Genomic DNA, 16,807 nt, shown 5'->3' with positions numbered 1-16,807 from the left:
ATCTAATGAGACATATAGCAGTATCATAAAGATATGTTTTATCAATATGAAAAAAAATTTCCTAGGACTTATATTTGAAGGCATATACTGAGATTTGAAATTTTGTCAGCAAATAATCTATGTTGTAAAATATTATAATTTGAAAGAAATACAGTAGATAAATGAAACTGATGAGGGAATTGACAAGATTTCTGAAACATCACATGGCATAGAAAAGCCTTTTTATGCATATCATTAAAGGTCTGAATCTCTGGGATGCCAGGGGCACTGGCATTTTACCTACTCAGCATGGGGGAAAAGGAACTATCATTCTCGTGCGTCTATTTCATGTTAAGTATCAGCATAGATATTTTAAGCACTTTAACTTCTTGGGTAATCACAACAAATTTTAGAGATAAACACTACCTCACTTACAGACGAGGAAATTGAAGGAAAAAGAAATGTAGTAGTTCGTCAAACATTGTGTACTACTGAATGGCTGAGCTCAAATTAAAGCCAGGTCCGATGAACTCCAAACTTCTTTTTACTGTAGATCGTATCAGAAGGATTATATTCATTTATTCATTCTTGTAAATAAGACAGATTTGGGTCCTGTTCTCATGGAGCTCAGAGTCTCGATGCTATGAAAATAAACATCTTATTTAAAAAATTATTTTACAAACAACCACATACTTATAATTATGATGAGTACTAAAAATACAGGAATTATGACAGTGTACCATCTAGTGCATTAAGGACGGTCTCATTTAGACTGATATGGAGAAGACAAATTAGAGTTAACAAGGTGATGTTGAATGGTTAGGGATGAGATTAGGAGAGTGTTTCTGGCAGAGGGAAATTATATGTGATAGCCTGGAAACATGCAGGGATTTGGTACGGTCTTTCCATGGAGGGCTGGCCACGCTGGAGAATAGGGAGGAAGCAAACAATTCTTGAGCCTCAGTGATTTATTAATAAGGCAAAGGACATTTGTTTGTCCCACTACGTACCGTAGCCTCCATTTTCTACATCATTAGTGATAACAGAATAATTTTTATGTTATTTTTTAAAGAATGTTGCCAGAAAGTGACAAGGATCACATTTTCATAGTCCAAAGAAAGTCATGTGACCCTCCCTAAACTCATGGGACAAAGAAATATAACCCTAAACTGTGCTCAAAGGAGGACTCAGAAGACATAAAGAAGGGGATGAATGACTACGATAGGAGAGAGGAAAACATGAGGTGAACCTGGAGTTTAGTGAAGGAACAGAGTACCCTTTGCTGGTAGACGCAGGCAAACCGCAGGGATACTGCGCACCTGTTTCTGGGCCACCACAATACAGCAAGTGTGGCAATGAAGTGAGCCACACGTGTTTTGGTTTCCCAGTGCCCAGAAAGTCATGTTTACACTGTACTAAGTGTGCAACAGCATTATGTCTAAAAAAAATACATGCCTTAATTAGAAATTGCCTACAGCTAAAGAAAAATACTGACACAGGGACTCAAAGTGAGCACAGATGTCTCGCACGATGGGGGCTGCCGCAAACCTCCGTCTGTAAGAATCAGTGAAGGAAAATGAAGCAAAGTGCAATAAAACCAGATATGGCTGTACTGCATTAGAGATGTGCTGTGATCGTATTTTTACTTTAGGAGATGAATTTGGCTTTTGCTGTGTGCACACACTTGAGCGAAGCATGGACAGAATGGAGGGGACCAGCTGGGAGGCTGCCGTAAAGGTAGTTTGGAAAGATGACAGAGGGAAGTGTAAACTTTGCTTCTGCAGTTTGATAATCGGGTCGCTGAAATAAGTTCACAGTAGACACATTAACAGCAGAAAGGCGTACAAATGTGTTAGCAAGCACACAAGGTCACACAAAGTATGAAACTCAAAATACAGCCAGATGGTCGCAGCTTAAATACCCGGATCGTGGGGGACAGGGAAGTGGGGGATGCAGGCAATTTTAGAGGAAGAGTAGATGGTTTTTAGGGGAAAGGAGTGGGCACAAAGAACAGAGGGCAGCTCAGGACAGAGTTACTCTGGCTCTGGGGGAGGTGAGGGCCGGGACTGCGCTGGGAACAGAGCCTGTCTAAGCAGACAAAGTCTCTCTGCCGGGCGATGACCTCCAGTTCCTCCTGACTCCCCTCTGCTTCAGGAGAGTTCGGACAAGGGACTGAAGGCGACTGTGTTTCCCTTGGAAGAACTTCCCTTGTCAGTTACGGGAACTGCAGGGAGAACCAACCCCTCCCTGTCATGGGGAAATTGGGAAAGGTCAGAGGGACCTGCATCTTGAGGCAGCTTCTAAGGAGTCACAGTTTCCTTTAATTCAAAATGCTCACACGCCAAAACACCATCCTTTGGGGTATCGTTTTCTGAGCCCCAACAATGATGTTGAATAACAATAAAAACGAGAAAAGTTAGCAGACGAATAATCTCTGTAGAGAGCAAGTAGAGTATTATAATTTATTGACTATGAGTTAAAAATGAGAGACAGACATATCAATGCCCATCTAAGTCTCCATCATGACCTATTGATCGTAATATTTACTTACATGGTCAATATGGATGCAGATGAAAATTTCTAGGGATTAATCAAGAATTAAGCATCAGACATGTAAAATTTTAGTTTTCCAGGAGAGATCCAAATAGAGATATTAAGTATTTAGACAGATCTGCATGTCTAAAATAGAACTTACAAGAGAGATCTAGGGTGGATGTATGGATTTGGGAGTTTACATATAAATAATATTATAAACCATGAATAAAAAGAAATTCTTATTTAAATAAAAAAAAAGTTGAGAATAAATGCCTAAAACAAACACCTTTGTGACTGTGACACAGAAAGGTCAGTTTGAGAAGTGTCAGAGAAGACTGAGAAGAGGCGATCAGAGGAGGCGCAGAACCCAGAAAAGGTTCCTCCCCAGTTCCCCACCCCGGCACCAGGAGTTAGAAGTCTCGTGTTAACTAACTCATGAATTGAAATCTGAGCATTTATTTAGAGAAAGTTGTGAATTCAACTGTCTATTTTATATTCCACCTTACGGTACTTTCGAGGACAAGCACTCAGCCCCACACGTGTTTTCTGACTGGTGGGATGGGGTGGGAACCAGCGAGGCAGGTGGGAGATAAGGAAGTAGATTTCCCCCTGGTTCTCTCCTCTATCCTGACCACACACTCATACGTACTCACGTACAGGTTTGGAGTATGATTTTTGCTGATCTTCTGTAGGTGTTAACTGAAATGGAAGAGTCAGACACATTGCGTGCTCTGTGCATTGCTCTCAGGGCTTAGATATGACACTATTTACAAATCTAACGGGAAAAAGAGAAAGGGGTGATAATATTAAATGCTCTAATGGCTCTCTTTCTAAGGCTTTCATGGTGTTGTTGGCAAGATAACAAAAGAAGTATGGTAGCTAAGAGATATATTTTAAACTCTATAAAATATGTCCATGGAATGCAATAAAAACTGCTTAAGTTATCACTGAATTTATTTTTGATGTAAAGCTAAAAATATGCCTAGAAGAAGGGTTGGAGTTATTTATTATTCTCTTTTCCAGATGTAGAATGAGGAGAGATGAAATTTAATTTAATGTCACCAGTGGAAAGCTGGCCGTGGATCAGTATCTAGTGACAGTCTTATATTCCCCATACTTCACAGTCTTTATTAGTTCTTCCATGCAAAGCAGAGTGATGCATCATGTGTTCAGAAGAGTAAGAGCAGCACAATCGGAGTCACGTTGTGCAGCAGACCCCTCAGACCAGAGCACCGATGCACACTGGCCAAGGACATTTGCTCTTTTACGTAATCGGTTACTGTGTACCCCAAATTAGTTCCCAGTTTTTACTGTACAATCGCACTGTTCGTTCCCAAACAATTACGAGTAAGAAGTAGCTTGTAAGGTTTCCAATTTAGCTACGTGCCAAATATCTCAAACGTGGTGGTCTGGTAAATCAGCTCACTAGCTTTCTGTATGTTGTGCTTGATCACAAATTAAACTGCTCCTTTGCTCACAGTGTTGCACACCATGTGCATGAACACAGCTTATTTCTTGGTATTAAACACGCCAGCTCTGTCCCCCAGGATGAACCAAGTTTGATCTTCATCTTGCTTCCTGTACTGCACTGGGCACTGGGTAAGGGGAAATTACTGGGCCTTTCTGTAGGTTTCCAAAAAATACTCCTGCTTGTCTATATTACGTTTCTAACCACTGGCGTCATCATTGAGTTGAAATATCTCTATTTACTGGTTAGGAACACAGTCATATCCTTGAGAATGCACTCCTATTAAGTTAGTTTAAGGTTTTTTTGGTCTTCTTTGAAAAAAAGAAGTTGAGAAGTAGATAGTATAGCCGTACCATGATACCAGCAGAGATACAGGTTGCTTCTGAATCTCTGCTGTGTATACGTGACTTTTCCCTTCCAGCTCGCAGGATGGCTGTTCCACTCCTGCGGCTGTACCTGCACTGCGAGCTGGGAGAAGGAGGTTACAGGGAGGAGCAAAAAGCAAAAAATGGATGTCTGTTGAGTGTATTTCTTTTTAGTGTCAACGGAAAAGAAGCCAAACTCCGTAAAATAATTTAAATAGGTTTATTTTGTGTCAAATTTGAGGACCGTGGCCTTGAGCCACGTCCAAGAAACCTCGAGTAAGTGGACTCGCTATGTTTGGGTTACAATTCGGTTTTATACATTTTAGGGAGACAGGAGTTACAGGTAAAGTCGTAAATCAATATACGGAAAGAGTACATTGGTTTGGCCCCAAAAGGTGGGACATCACAAAGCTTACAGGTTACAGGTGGGTTTAAAGACTCTTTGATTTGTAATTGGTTAAGGAAATGAAGCTTTGTATAAAGGCTTGGAATGTTTTAAGTTAAGATAAGGAAGTCTGTTACTCAGAGACAAGCCACCCACAGATACCCAGACTCTGATTTGTTCTGTAAATTGAGGACCTGCAGGTTTGTCTTGCATAGCCTTAGACCTGTTAATGAGTTACAAAGATGTCTGCAAGAAAGGAGGGGGCACGGTGAGGTGTGTCTGACCTCCCTTCTCAGGGCCAGCAACTCAGCTGTAGGGTATTTTGGAGGGGGCGGTGGGGGGGGCTTTAAGATTTTATTTTAGCTCACATTAGGATTATGGTAAATCATTTCCATTTGAATCCATGTAGTTCATTATGGTATAAAGATCTATAAACGGAAAGTTATATCATTAGCTGATATCAAAGCTAATGTACGCTATTGGAATATAGTATACCCACAGTTAAAAAGCTAAACGTTTCGGGGAAAAAAAATAAGCACATAGTGAGAAACATACAATAGTTATTGAACAATTGCAAACAACAAATACTGCAAGATGGAGCGAAGGCTTGCTGCCCTAGAGAGACAAGAATTCCTGGATTGCCTAATTTAGCAGTCCTTTGTTCTGTTCTCCGGAAAATGTCCCCTGTCCATTGGCTGCAAGTCCCAGGTACTGGTCACTAATGGAAGTTATTCCTTATCCTCCGGGGCCGTCACTGAGATGGGAATCCGGAGAGGTTCCCTGCTGGGTACTGAGAGTGTCCACAGTCCGCTGCCCTGAGTGTCACTAGAGGCCTGGGAGCACTTCCTGGCCACTTTCTTCACCAGTACAGACCCCCAGCCCCGCATTTAACGGGCTGCTAGCCACTTTGTTTACGTTAATGTTGACAAGCCGGTAATGAAATTGTCACCTTTTACATTTTGGCCCACACCTGGCCCTTAACTTACATAGGATTCATGACCAAAAATAGAGATGAAAGAAATCTGGGGAAAATTATTCAAAGGAAGTGAAATAAGGAGACCCAAAACATATTATATTTAAAACATATTATAAAGCCTCAGCAATCAAAACAGAATCGTACTGATTTACAAATGGACAGCCAAATGCAATAGAATAGAATGCAAATACAGACCCAAACACCTAAAGAGAATTAGTAAATGATTGATATGGGATCGCAAAACAGTAGATGCAGAGATGGAGTTTTCATAAATGGCGTATGGACGACCAAGTAGAGATTTATAAAAGTTAATGATAAATCCACGCCTCACTGTACACCAGAGTGGGTTCAAATCTATCAAGTACTTAAATGTAAAAAAGTGAAATTCATCAAATAAAAAAACATCAGGATTCTTTTGTAAATGTGGAGTGGGGAGGTTTTCTTAGGCCATATTCCAAATCTGGGAGCCATCAGAAGAAAGAATGACAAATCAACTACATTAAAGAATAAATGAAAATGAAGAAAATACCTACGGCATGACAAGAAAGATCAATAACAAAATAAAACTAATGAGCTTGGGGAAAATAGTTGCAACTCTTATCATAAAAATGGGCTCCCCAATATGAAAAAGCACCCAAAAATTGAGAGGAAAACTAGGAAACATCCAACAGAAAAATGGGCAAAGTTCATGAACAAACATTTCACATGAAAAGATTTATAAATGACAAACATTTGTAAAGCTGTTTAACTTAACTGAAGAAAAATGAAAAATGCCACTGTATGGAGATGACATGTTTCACCCAGGATACTGGTGAAAATCCGGATGTTTGACAAAGGTCATTTAGCAGGTCTGTAGGGAGGCAGTTCCTTGCACTTTGCTGGTGGGGGTTCAAAATAGAACAGCTTCAGATAGAGAACAATTTTGCAATATCTAACTAAATTACTAAAGTATCTCTACATTACTCAGCAATCTCACTTCTGGGAATCTAGCCAGCAGCTACATATGCACACCTGCAAGATAATGTATGTAAAATTTCATTTATGCATAATTATTCCTCAGGGCCAAAAATGGAAACAAGTGGAGTGTCCATCAGTAGGAGACAGTTAAATAACTGTCACACATCCTTTTACCTCTGATCGGTCATTAATCTCAAAGTTCCTTGGGGCTCTTCCTCCAACAATTTTCTCTTCTCACACCTCACTTTCTCTTTGGATGTAATTCGTTCTCATTTCTTTCATGTATCTCCAGTTGCTGACATTTCTCTAATTCTTATCCGTAGCTAAGATGTCCCTTCCTACATCCTGCATGCCCAGTTATCAACTTGGCATCTTCGGTTGAGTTATTTAATAAAAGTGGCGTCTTACACTGATGTCTCGCAGACTGAACCCACTGTCTGACCAAGCAGCATCCTCTGTCCTTTGAGCCTGTTTCTTCTCCTCTACCCACAGTCTCTTCAAGTTTTTACACCTTTTTACACTCTTTTTACACCTCTGCCAATCCAACTGTGAAATCTTCTCGATCCCATATATTCATCACCTACTAAGTCAATTTCCTTCCCAAAATCACCAGCATCCTAGGCCTAGCTACCATTTTTTTTTGTGTTTACTACTTTCATTTGCACTTAACTATTCCCTTTGCATCCTCCTTTGATCCCTTATGATGGATTCCTTTTAAAAACAGTTGACAAATATACATATTCAATAATATACAATCTATACACTCTATAATATGCTTATACAGTAACGTACCCAACTAATGCAATATATACAATATGCAGTAATATGTAGCACAAACAATAATGTATAATAATACCCATATCTAAGTGTATAATTTTCCTGATTGAAACCCTTCTACCACTTCCTAGTATTCTTAAAATTCCAAAATAGTACATGGCTTTGCCTGATACGGGATTTACTGATCATTCCAGCATCGTCTCATGCAACTTGTTTTTCTATGTTGGTTTTTTCTGCCTTTTCCCAATTTCTCAAACATTATACTCTCTCCCATTTTAGGTCCATGCGCATGTAGTTGTTTCTACCTTAAACGTGCCTTTCCCCTCTGCACAATCAACTTCTCTTCTTTTGTGGCTATACTGATGGTTCAGTTTCCCTGCATCCTCATCAGCATTTAGTGTTATGGATATTTTCTATTTTGGTTATTCTGTTAGATGTATAGTAGTATTTTATTGTAGATTTTAATTTATATTTGCATAAACTATAAAGATGCTCATACACTTATTATGCTATCTCATAAATTTGAAAATTTAGAGGAAATAGCTTAATTCCTAAAAAATTACAAATTACCAACTGACCATATTCAACTAAGGTGACATAAACAGTCTGAATATTCCTACGACCACTAAAGAACTCAAATTTGTAACTTAAAAGTTCCCATAAAAAAAAATCCCTAGGCACAAATTGTTTCCCTGGAGAATTCTACCAAACATATAAAGAATAATATCAATTTTACACAATGTCTTCTGGAAAATGGAAGATTTTGGAGCATTTCCCAAATCATTTTATGAGACTGTTATTACCCTAATATCAAAACCAAAAAACATTAAACTACAAATCATTATCTTTTATTAATTTAATTCTCACAAAATTAAATCAACTCAATTCATAAAATTTCTCAACAAAATATTAGTTTGAGTTCCTTTATTGCTGAGTAATTGTTTTGTACGAATGCACCACAGTTTGTGTATCTCTTGTGTTTGGTGGGCGTTCGGGTTGTTTCTAGACTTCGGCTGTTGCAAGTTAAGCAGCTGTGCTTATTCATATGCATGTCTTTCTGTGGATGCAGTTTTCATTTCTCTTTGGTAAATGTCAGCAGTGGAATTGCTTGGACGTAAGCTGGGGGTATATTTTAATTTTCAAAAAAGAGGCAGTTTTCCAAAGGGCTTGTGTTATTTTACATACCTGCCACTACTGTGTGGGGTTTCTGGTTCCTCCACATCCTTACTAATCCATGATTTAGTCAACCTTTTGTTTTTTGGGTTTTTTTCATTTTAAATCTGTAATTTATTTTAAAGGTTTATCACACAACATAGTCAAGTACCATGGTACTCCACACATAATACTGCAAAGAAGTGGTCTAGAGTTACATGAGTGGCTCAGGCAGATTCAGAGGTAAATGCATGCTGTTTATGTTGACGGACTTTTGAAACATTATCCAGGAATTATGGTGCGGCACTTGAACAATTTCCCTGTCTTCTTAGACTTAGAGTTGCTTGTCTTGCCATATTAACTCTGAAATTTGAAGAATGTTACTATAAGTTTGATAAGAAATATATCTACTAAAGGGAATATAAGAATTTTACCTAAATACAGACCATTCCCCAGCATTTATCCTGCTGATGTAATACGGCTTGTGTCTGAATATGGGAAATGTGCGCCTGGCTCCTTGGAGACGTGCTATGTTTTATGCAACAGTTAATCAACATAAAAGTACATAAGATTTCAGATAGTATTGTGCAGTTAGACTGAACGCATTTGAAAAGAAGAACAGGGGCAAATCTGAGGATTTTGCATTCCAAGCTTTTTAATTTTGGAGATTCCAGTATGTGTATTGCAGTAGCTTGTGATGGATGTAAGTGATGTTTCCATTTGACTGATGGCTTGATCGTCTTTCCATGTTCCTGTTTGTTATCTGTAAGACTTAGATCTGAAATCCTAGGCCTCACTTTTCTATCCAATCTAACGATCTCTGCCTTTCTAATAGGGGTATTAGGAGCATATGCTTTCTATGTCTTCCCTGTGTTCCTTGTCTTTTTCTTTTCCTTTTTTTTCTGAATTAGTTGATAAATTATTAGAATTCCATTTTATCTGCTTCATGGGCCTATTAGCTGTTATGCATTTGTTTGTTTACATTTTATTTATTGCCTTAGAGGTTATATGCGCATCTTTAACCAACTAGTCTACCTTACATTGATATGATACCATTTCACATAGGTAACAGACAAGTACTTTACAATAACACACTTCAGTTTTTACTCCCATCTCTATGCTATTGTTATCATACCTTTTACTTATGCATAAGTTGTAAGCTTTACAGTTTGTTGTTATATTTTAAAGAGCCAGATATGTTTTGAAGAAAATTATATAATAAAAAAGTCTTAAATAATCATACATGTACCCATATTTACCCATATCCAGTGTTCTTTACTCTTTTTTGTGTACTAATACTTCCATCTGGTATCATTTTTCTTTAACACTTTAACATTTCGTATATGTAGGCCTGCTAATAATTATTTCAACTTTTATATGTTCAAAAATACTATATATCACCTTTGTCTGTGAAAGATATTTCTCTTGGGTGTACAATTATTGGTCGCTTTGCTGTATTTTGTTTGGTTGTTTTTCTTTGTCATTATTTCAAAGATGTTTGTTCATTGTCTTCTCACTTGCATTATTTCTGAAGAAAAATCTGCTGACATTCCTGTCTTTATTTCTATGTACCTAACATGTCTTTCTTTCTCTTGTTGCTTCTAAGTTTTTCTCCTTATTACTAGTTCTGGGCAATTTGATTGTGATATATCTGGTGAAGTTGTTTCTTTTTTGTGATTGTAATTTTTTGAGCTTCCTGGATCTGTTAGTTTAGTTTTCACCAAATTTAGAAAAAAATGGCCGTTATTTCTTCAAATGTTTCTTGTGCCCTCCTCCTCTCCTTGGGAGACTCCAATTATTCCACAGCTGACTGATGTGCTTTCTAATTTTTTAAAATTCTTTATTCTTTCTGCTTTATTTTGGATATATTTCATTGCTTTTTCTTCAAATTCACTATTTTTTTTGTAATATCTAATATACCAATAATTCTACCCAGTTTATTTTTCATGTAACACATGGTAGTTTTCATGCCTAGAAGTTCAAGTTGGGGCTTTTTGATATATCCCAAGTATTTATGTAACTTTTGAATTACAGTTATAGCAATAGTTTTAATATCACTGTCTGTTAATTCCAACGTGTGTATTGGTTCTGCATTAGTTTTGATGGAATTTTCTCATCATTATGGGTTGTATTTTCTTGCTTCTTTTCATACTTAGTAAACTTTAATTTTATGCCACAGATAAAATTTATTTTACCTTGTTGGATATTGAATATCTTTGTTCTTCTATAAATCTTCTGCTTGGCTGTGGCATCCAGTTTAGTTATTTGAAAATATTTTGGTCCTTTTGTGTCTTGCATTTAAGGAATGTTAGACAAAACCAGAACCATGTTTCGTCTAGGGCTAATTTTTCCCACTATTGATGCAAAACAATTCTGGGTACTTTACCTAATGCTCCATGAAATCTGAGATTTTCCAGTCTGGCTGGTAGAATAGGGACTATTCCTAGCCCTGTGTGAGTATCAGGTACTATTATCCTTAATCTTTTTCAAAGACTTTCTCTCTTCTCAGGTAGTTTCCCTGTGGGCACATGCTGACAAGGGCTCAGCTGAATGTGTGAAGGGGATACTTTTCAGATTATCGTGGTATTTTTCTGTTGCTCTCTTCTCTCTGAGTCTCTGTCCTTCCAACTTTAGCCACTTAGATTTCTCAGGAGTCTTAGCAACATCTTCACAACTCAGGGAGTCTGCTGGATTCCACCTGGGTAGACCCCATAGGAGCCACTGCCTGTAAAGTCGCCCATTGATAGAGCCTACTTTGTTTGTCTGCTGTCTCTCAGAATGACTGTCCTTTATTACCTGATGTTTAGAGAATTTTTTTCAAGTATTTTGTCTGTTTTGTTTGTTTCTTTTGTTGTTGTTGTTTTATTAGAGGGTAGGATAAACTAGTTTTCATTATTCTATCTTGTCTTAAAATCAAATGAGTATTTGATATGAGAAATAAACCTATTGAAAATCTTCTTTTAATTTTACCTGTAGGAAAAAACACTCTATCTCTGTGCCTAGGGACTTACAAAAAGTTCTGTTCAATAAAGTTATACTCTAAATCAGAAAATATTTAACTTGTATATGAAAAAATACACTAAAACAAGAGTTCCAATTTAATTAATAAATGTAATTGCATTTAATATATTTATTTGACATTATTATTTTTTTAAAAAGAATTAGTAAATGTTAATGCAAAATCTGTATTGGAGGCCGGGCATGGTGGCTCACGCCTATAATCCTAGCACTCTGGGAGGCCGAGGTGGGAGGATCGCTTGAGCTCAGGAGTTCGAGACCAGCCTGAGCAAGAGCGAGACCCTGTCTCTACTAAAAATAGAAAGAAATTGGCCAAACAACTAAAAATAGAAAAAATTAGCCAGGCATGGTGGTGCGTGCCTATAGTCCCAACTACCCGGGAGGCTAAGACAGAAAGATTGCTTGAGCCCAGGAGTTTGAGGTTGCTGTGAGCTAGACTGATGCCACAGCACTCTAGCCCAGGCAACAGAGTTGAGACTCTGTCAAAAAAAAAAAAAAAAATCTGTATTGGAAAATAGAATGCCAATTTGATATTTTTTTACCAAGAAAATAAATACATGTGCTGCATTTATTAGGCTTTGCTCCATTGACAGAAAAAGCCTATCATCCTGGAAATTGTAGATAAGATGTGCTTGGGTCATTTTGAACTAAGTTGACCCAAACAAAAACATGGGTTCCGTTAATGCCTTAGTGCCTGTGCCTATTTTTCTAACTCTTTACTTGAGTTCCTTGATTTCTTTTTCCTTCTTTAAGTGATTTTAAAAAAACACAGATTTTTTTACTGGTTTCTCTAAAATAGCTTTCACTCTTGATGGTCATCTGTCTTTTTCCCTGATGTTGCGATGTTTTTGCATCTCCAGTAAGAGTAAAAATCATCTTATATGTTTTATGTATTTCTCTCCTGCTTGTCCTGATTTCAAATGCATGGATTATATCTTTCAAGGGACAATATATATGACAGAACAGAACAAACAAAATGAAAAACAGTTTTTCTAAATTAAAAACAAAGCAATGGAAGCCTAATAAATAATAAAGAACTAGCATTGTATGTTTAAAGATTTTAGGGAAATTGAGTTTTTTATTTTGTTTACAAATTATTATAAATCTTGGCAATCTATCTAGTGAAAAATTTTGCTTTTAATCACTATGGTCAAGGTGTCTGGATGCTCTTAGATCATTCTGAGCTAAGTCGGTATTAAATAACTCAAACAGAAACATGGGTTTTATTAACCCCACAGTGCCTGTGCTTATATTTGTTTATTTTCAAGCCCAGAGAACAAAATAAGATATTACAAAGCCCAAGAATTCCCAAGCTCACAGCACCTCCTGCTCTGCCAAATGCCATAAAGTCATGTTTCTACCTAGTCCTTAGTTTTCCACCACGGAGATCCTACCTGCAATTTCCTCATTCGCTGAATGATCTGTGACTGGCATCACCACTGATTTTAGCGAAGCTACATCTGTGTGTTGTAACAGAAGCCTCCCAGTATTTCGGTTGCTTCATACAGTTGTTTGCTTTACATCTTTATGCAGTTTAATGTGTAGCAGGGGAAGGATTCTGACCTGTGCGGTCACTGGGCACCTGTGCTGCCAGGGCCCCGCCCGTGCACTGCCGGGTGTGGGGACCAGATGTCAGGGCCTGTTCCCTGTTTCTGGGTTCCCAGGACTGAAGAATGGCTGCTGGTACCCAGTCAGTGGAGCAAAGGAGCAGACCGAGCGGAAGTGAGCAGGCAGGTGCCGAAGTTCACTAATGCGCAGCGCATTCCAGAGAAAGAATGGCCAACCCCACCCCTAGAGCTGAGTTCAACAAGATTTTCCTTTTTATGGTGATTCTCTGATTTTATGTTAAGTGGGGGGGTGGGACATTCATGGTTTTTCTTGAAAAAAGGTAGAAAATTCCTGGAATGGTGAATCCTCCCCTTGTCTGTGCTTGTATGGCAATTTCTGGGAGTTGCCATGGTATTTGTAAACTGTCATGGCGCTGGTGGGTGTGATTTTTACTCTGTTACTGAGGGTAGGTCATTTAAAGACACTGTCACCGTACTTGTACACATGCTACAAAAACCCTCTTTTGTGGCCTCAGTCGTATCTCCACTTTGTGGCCTTTTTACCTCTTTCTGGTTGGTCAGTCCTTGGAGACCCCCAATCATAGACCAAACATCTGTTCAGTCCTTGGAAGCCCCCTCTGGTCAATTTGTTCCCTCTGTTATAGACAAAGCGTCTCCTAGTGCCATCTGTTTCTCAATCGAGACCCCCTAGACAAAGCCTCAGTTCCCCCTCCTCCTTGTCCCTACCTAGCAGTATCTAGTGCAAAAATGTACAGACGAGAGAAAAATTGTAGGATCATGTAGAAGTTATAACAGGCCAAGCCTAAAAGCAGTGATATCCCTGTCACCCACATGCCATCAGGCAGAGCTCAGTTGTGGCGCTGCACCAGCACAGACTAGCTTGTGCTCGGGAGAGGGGAGCAATCTGAGGAACAGCTGACAGGACCGGCTCCTACACTCACATGAAGTGTGGAGTGATAACCACCAAGGCCCGGTACTTGGATATTCCCAATGAACCAAGCGCTGTTTAGATACCTAGTGCAGGCGCAGGAAGAAAGCCCTTGAGCTTGGAAGTCGGAGGCACTGGAGTTAAGTCCGAGCTGGGAGCTGACCTGCATCTCCCACAGTCCGTACGTTGGAGCCCTAGCCTCCAGAACCCGACTGCGATTCTGTTTGGAGACAGGGTCTTTAAAGACGTAATTAAGGTGAAGTGACATCATGCGGGCACGCCCTAATCTAATCTGTCTGGTGTCCTTATAAGGGAGGATTAGGACACAGACACACAGAGGAAGAGCATGCGAGGACACAGAAAAAGACAGCCACCTGCAGGCCACCGCAGGAGGATGCTGGAGCCCAGCAGTGTGAGGCTGCAGTGAGCTATCACCACACCACTGCACTCCAGCTGGGGCAACAGAGCAAGACCCTGTCTCAAAAAAAAAGAACGAAAACCTAAGGTAGCAAAATACCCAGTTAAAAAACAGTAATTGGAAAATGTTCAAAAATTAATGACTTCCGGTCTAGCACTATACTTTTGTATGATATAAACTGTATTAGTGATGTGTTTAGATCGATTCTCACAGAAACAGGTCTGGGGAATCTGCACGTAAGTAGGATGCGCAGCATAAGGCCGTCTGGGGAAGGACAACTGTTTCTTCTTTCAGAATTTCCATGGATGTAAATTGACTCCTCCAGCAAACACACACAAACGTTTGGGGAACACATTTATTTACACAGGACACGAATTTCTGCCCCTATTTGTTTTACAAGGCCATGTGCAACACCTTATATTTAGTGTATCTTCTGCCTGGTGTGGATTTGTTTTTATTAACTAGCTCCTGGGAATGGGGAAACATGATGACAGGTATGTTTAAAGGACACTCTGACTATCACCAGACATGAATATATCTATTTTAGAGAATTTGAGAATTATGCAGAAAATGCATTTTTCTCTGCCTGTGAGATAATAGTAACTTTACTTCCTGAATTTTTAAGGAGGAGTTTGAGGGATTGGGAGTGAGGAGAGGGGATGCTGATCCAAGGACACAAATGCAGTCAGGAGAAATACGTTCAAGAGCTCTATTGTACAGCACGGTGTCTATAGTTAATAACATCATATTGTATACTTGAAAATTGCTAAGAGAGTAGATTTTAAGTACTCTCAACCACAAATAAATCATAAGTATGTGAAGTAATACATATGTTAATTAGTTCGATTTAGCCATTCCACAATACATATGTATTGCAAAACATTATGCACCATAAAGGTATCCAATTCTTATTTATCAGTTAAAAAATAAATAAGAAGAAAAAATTTTTAAGAAAGATGAAGTATGGGATTCATAGATTCAAATATGTTAAAAAGTCTCTTTCATGTGTTAGCCACTAGTTAAGGCCATTTTTCTTAAGTCTTTAGGTTGATAACAAAAACATGAACAACCACTTCTTTGCCGGATCGTGCTATAATATTTCATCCAGATAGTTTTCTTTGTTATAGCAAAAATTCCATTAGGGAAGTGGGCTGGACAAAGATAAAAAACATTTGAGAGAAAATTGACCAGATAAAGGCAGTAGTTAAAAGCAGCATGACTGAAACACCTTTAGTGTGTTTCCCGTGTAGAAAAACATGTCTGTGCTTGCACGAGTGCAGAGCCGACTCACTGAGTAAGCGGAGGACGTGTGTGTGTGTGTACGAGCGTGGTGTGCGTGTGCGTGTGCGTGTGTGGCGTGTGTGTGCCAGTGCTTTCTCACAAGAGGGGAGCTGTGTTCTCCCCACTCTCAAGCCAGCGTGCCTCAGGTAGCAGCAGCCCCTCTTCCGCGTCTGCTCGCACACTCTGCGTGACTCTCCTCCCCGACGCGCTGGCAGGGGGGGAATCGGCAGCATACCGTTGCATCTTCCAAATAGCATTAAACAGGAGAACACGTCGAAAGGTAGTGAAAGCCTTTCTCTAACCTGTGTCTTGCCAGATAGGCCCTTTGAGTATATTTTGTCCTTTTAAAAAACTATCAGCTTTTAAAAAAAGTTTCCTATAATTTAAAGTCTCAATCAAGTTGATACTCAGTGTAATTCTTTTTTTAGAGTTTTACTATAACACTTGCCTTACAGTTCAGTGATCAGAAAAATCCTAAAGAATATCATTAGTAGCAATTTTATTTCTTTCTGTCCGTTTAATTCATTAAGCCTCTGCCTTCCCCCTCCATTGGTTTTCTCCATCTTGTTCTCATGCCCTTAAGAGCAGATTTAATTTCTGTTACTTAGCGGCTTCCGTTTCCACTGGAGTCGTAGAGTTTAGTGGAATTCAGTGGCGGCTTATTCCAGCACACGTTTTTTACGTTTGTATTAACTAAAGTTCACATTTCATTGAAGTTCCCAAGGCTTTTGCCTCATGCCCTTTCTCTGTCTCAGGCCCAGTCCAGGTTCCTGCATCATGTTCAGTCGTCTGAACTCCTGGTTTCCTCATCATCATGATGGTTCGGTAAGTTTGAAAAAAGGAGTATCAGGCAGGTCTTCTGTAAAATGTCCCTCAACTGAGATTTTTTTCTGATATTTTTCTCATGATTAGACTGGGATTAGGGATTTTGGGAAAAAGACTGCGGAGGTGACGTGTCAGTCTCATCACTGTGTGTCAAGGGTACATGACGTCGACATGA

This window comes from Propithecus coquereli, unplaced genomic scaffold (assembly GCF_000956105.1).
Source record: "Propithecus coquereli isolate 6110/MARCELLA unplaced genomic scaffold, Pcoq_1.0 Scaffold53, whole genome shotgun sequence".
NCBI lineage: Eukaryota > Metazoa > Chordata > Mammalia > Primates > Indriidae > Propithecus > Propithecus coquereli.
This window is presented reverse-complemented; position numbering follows the sequence as displayed.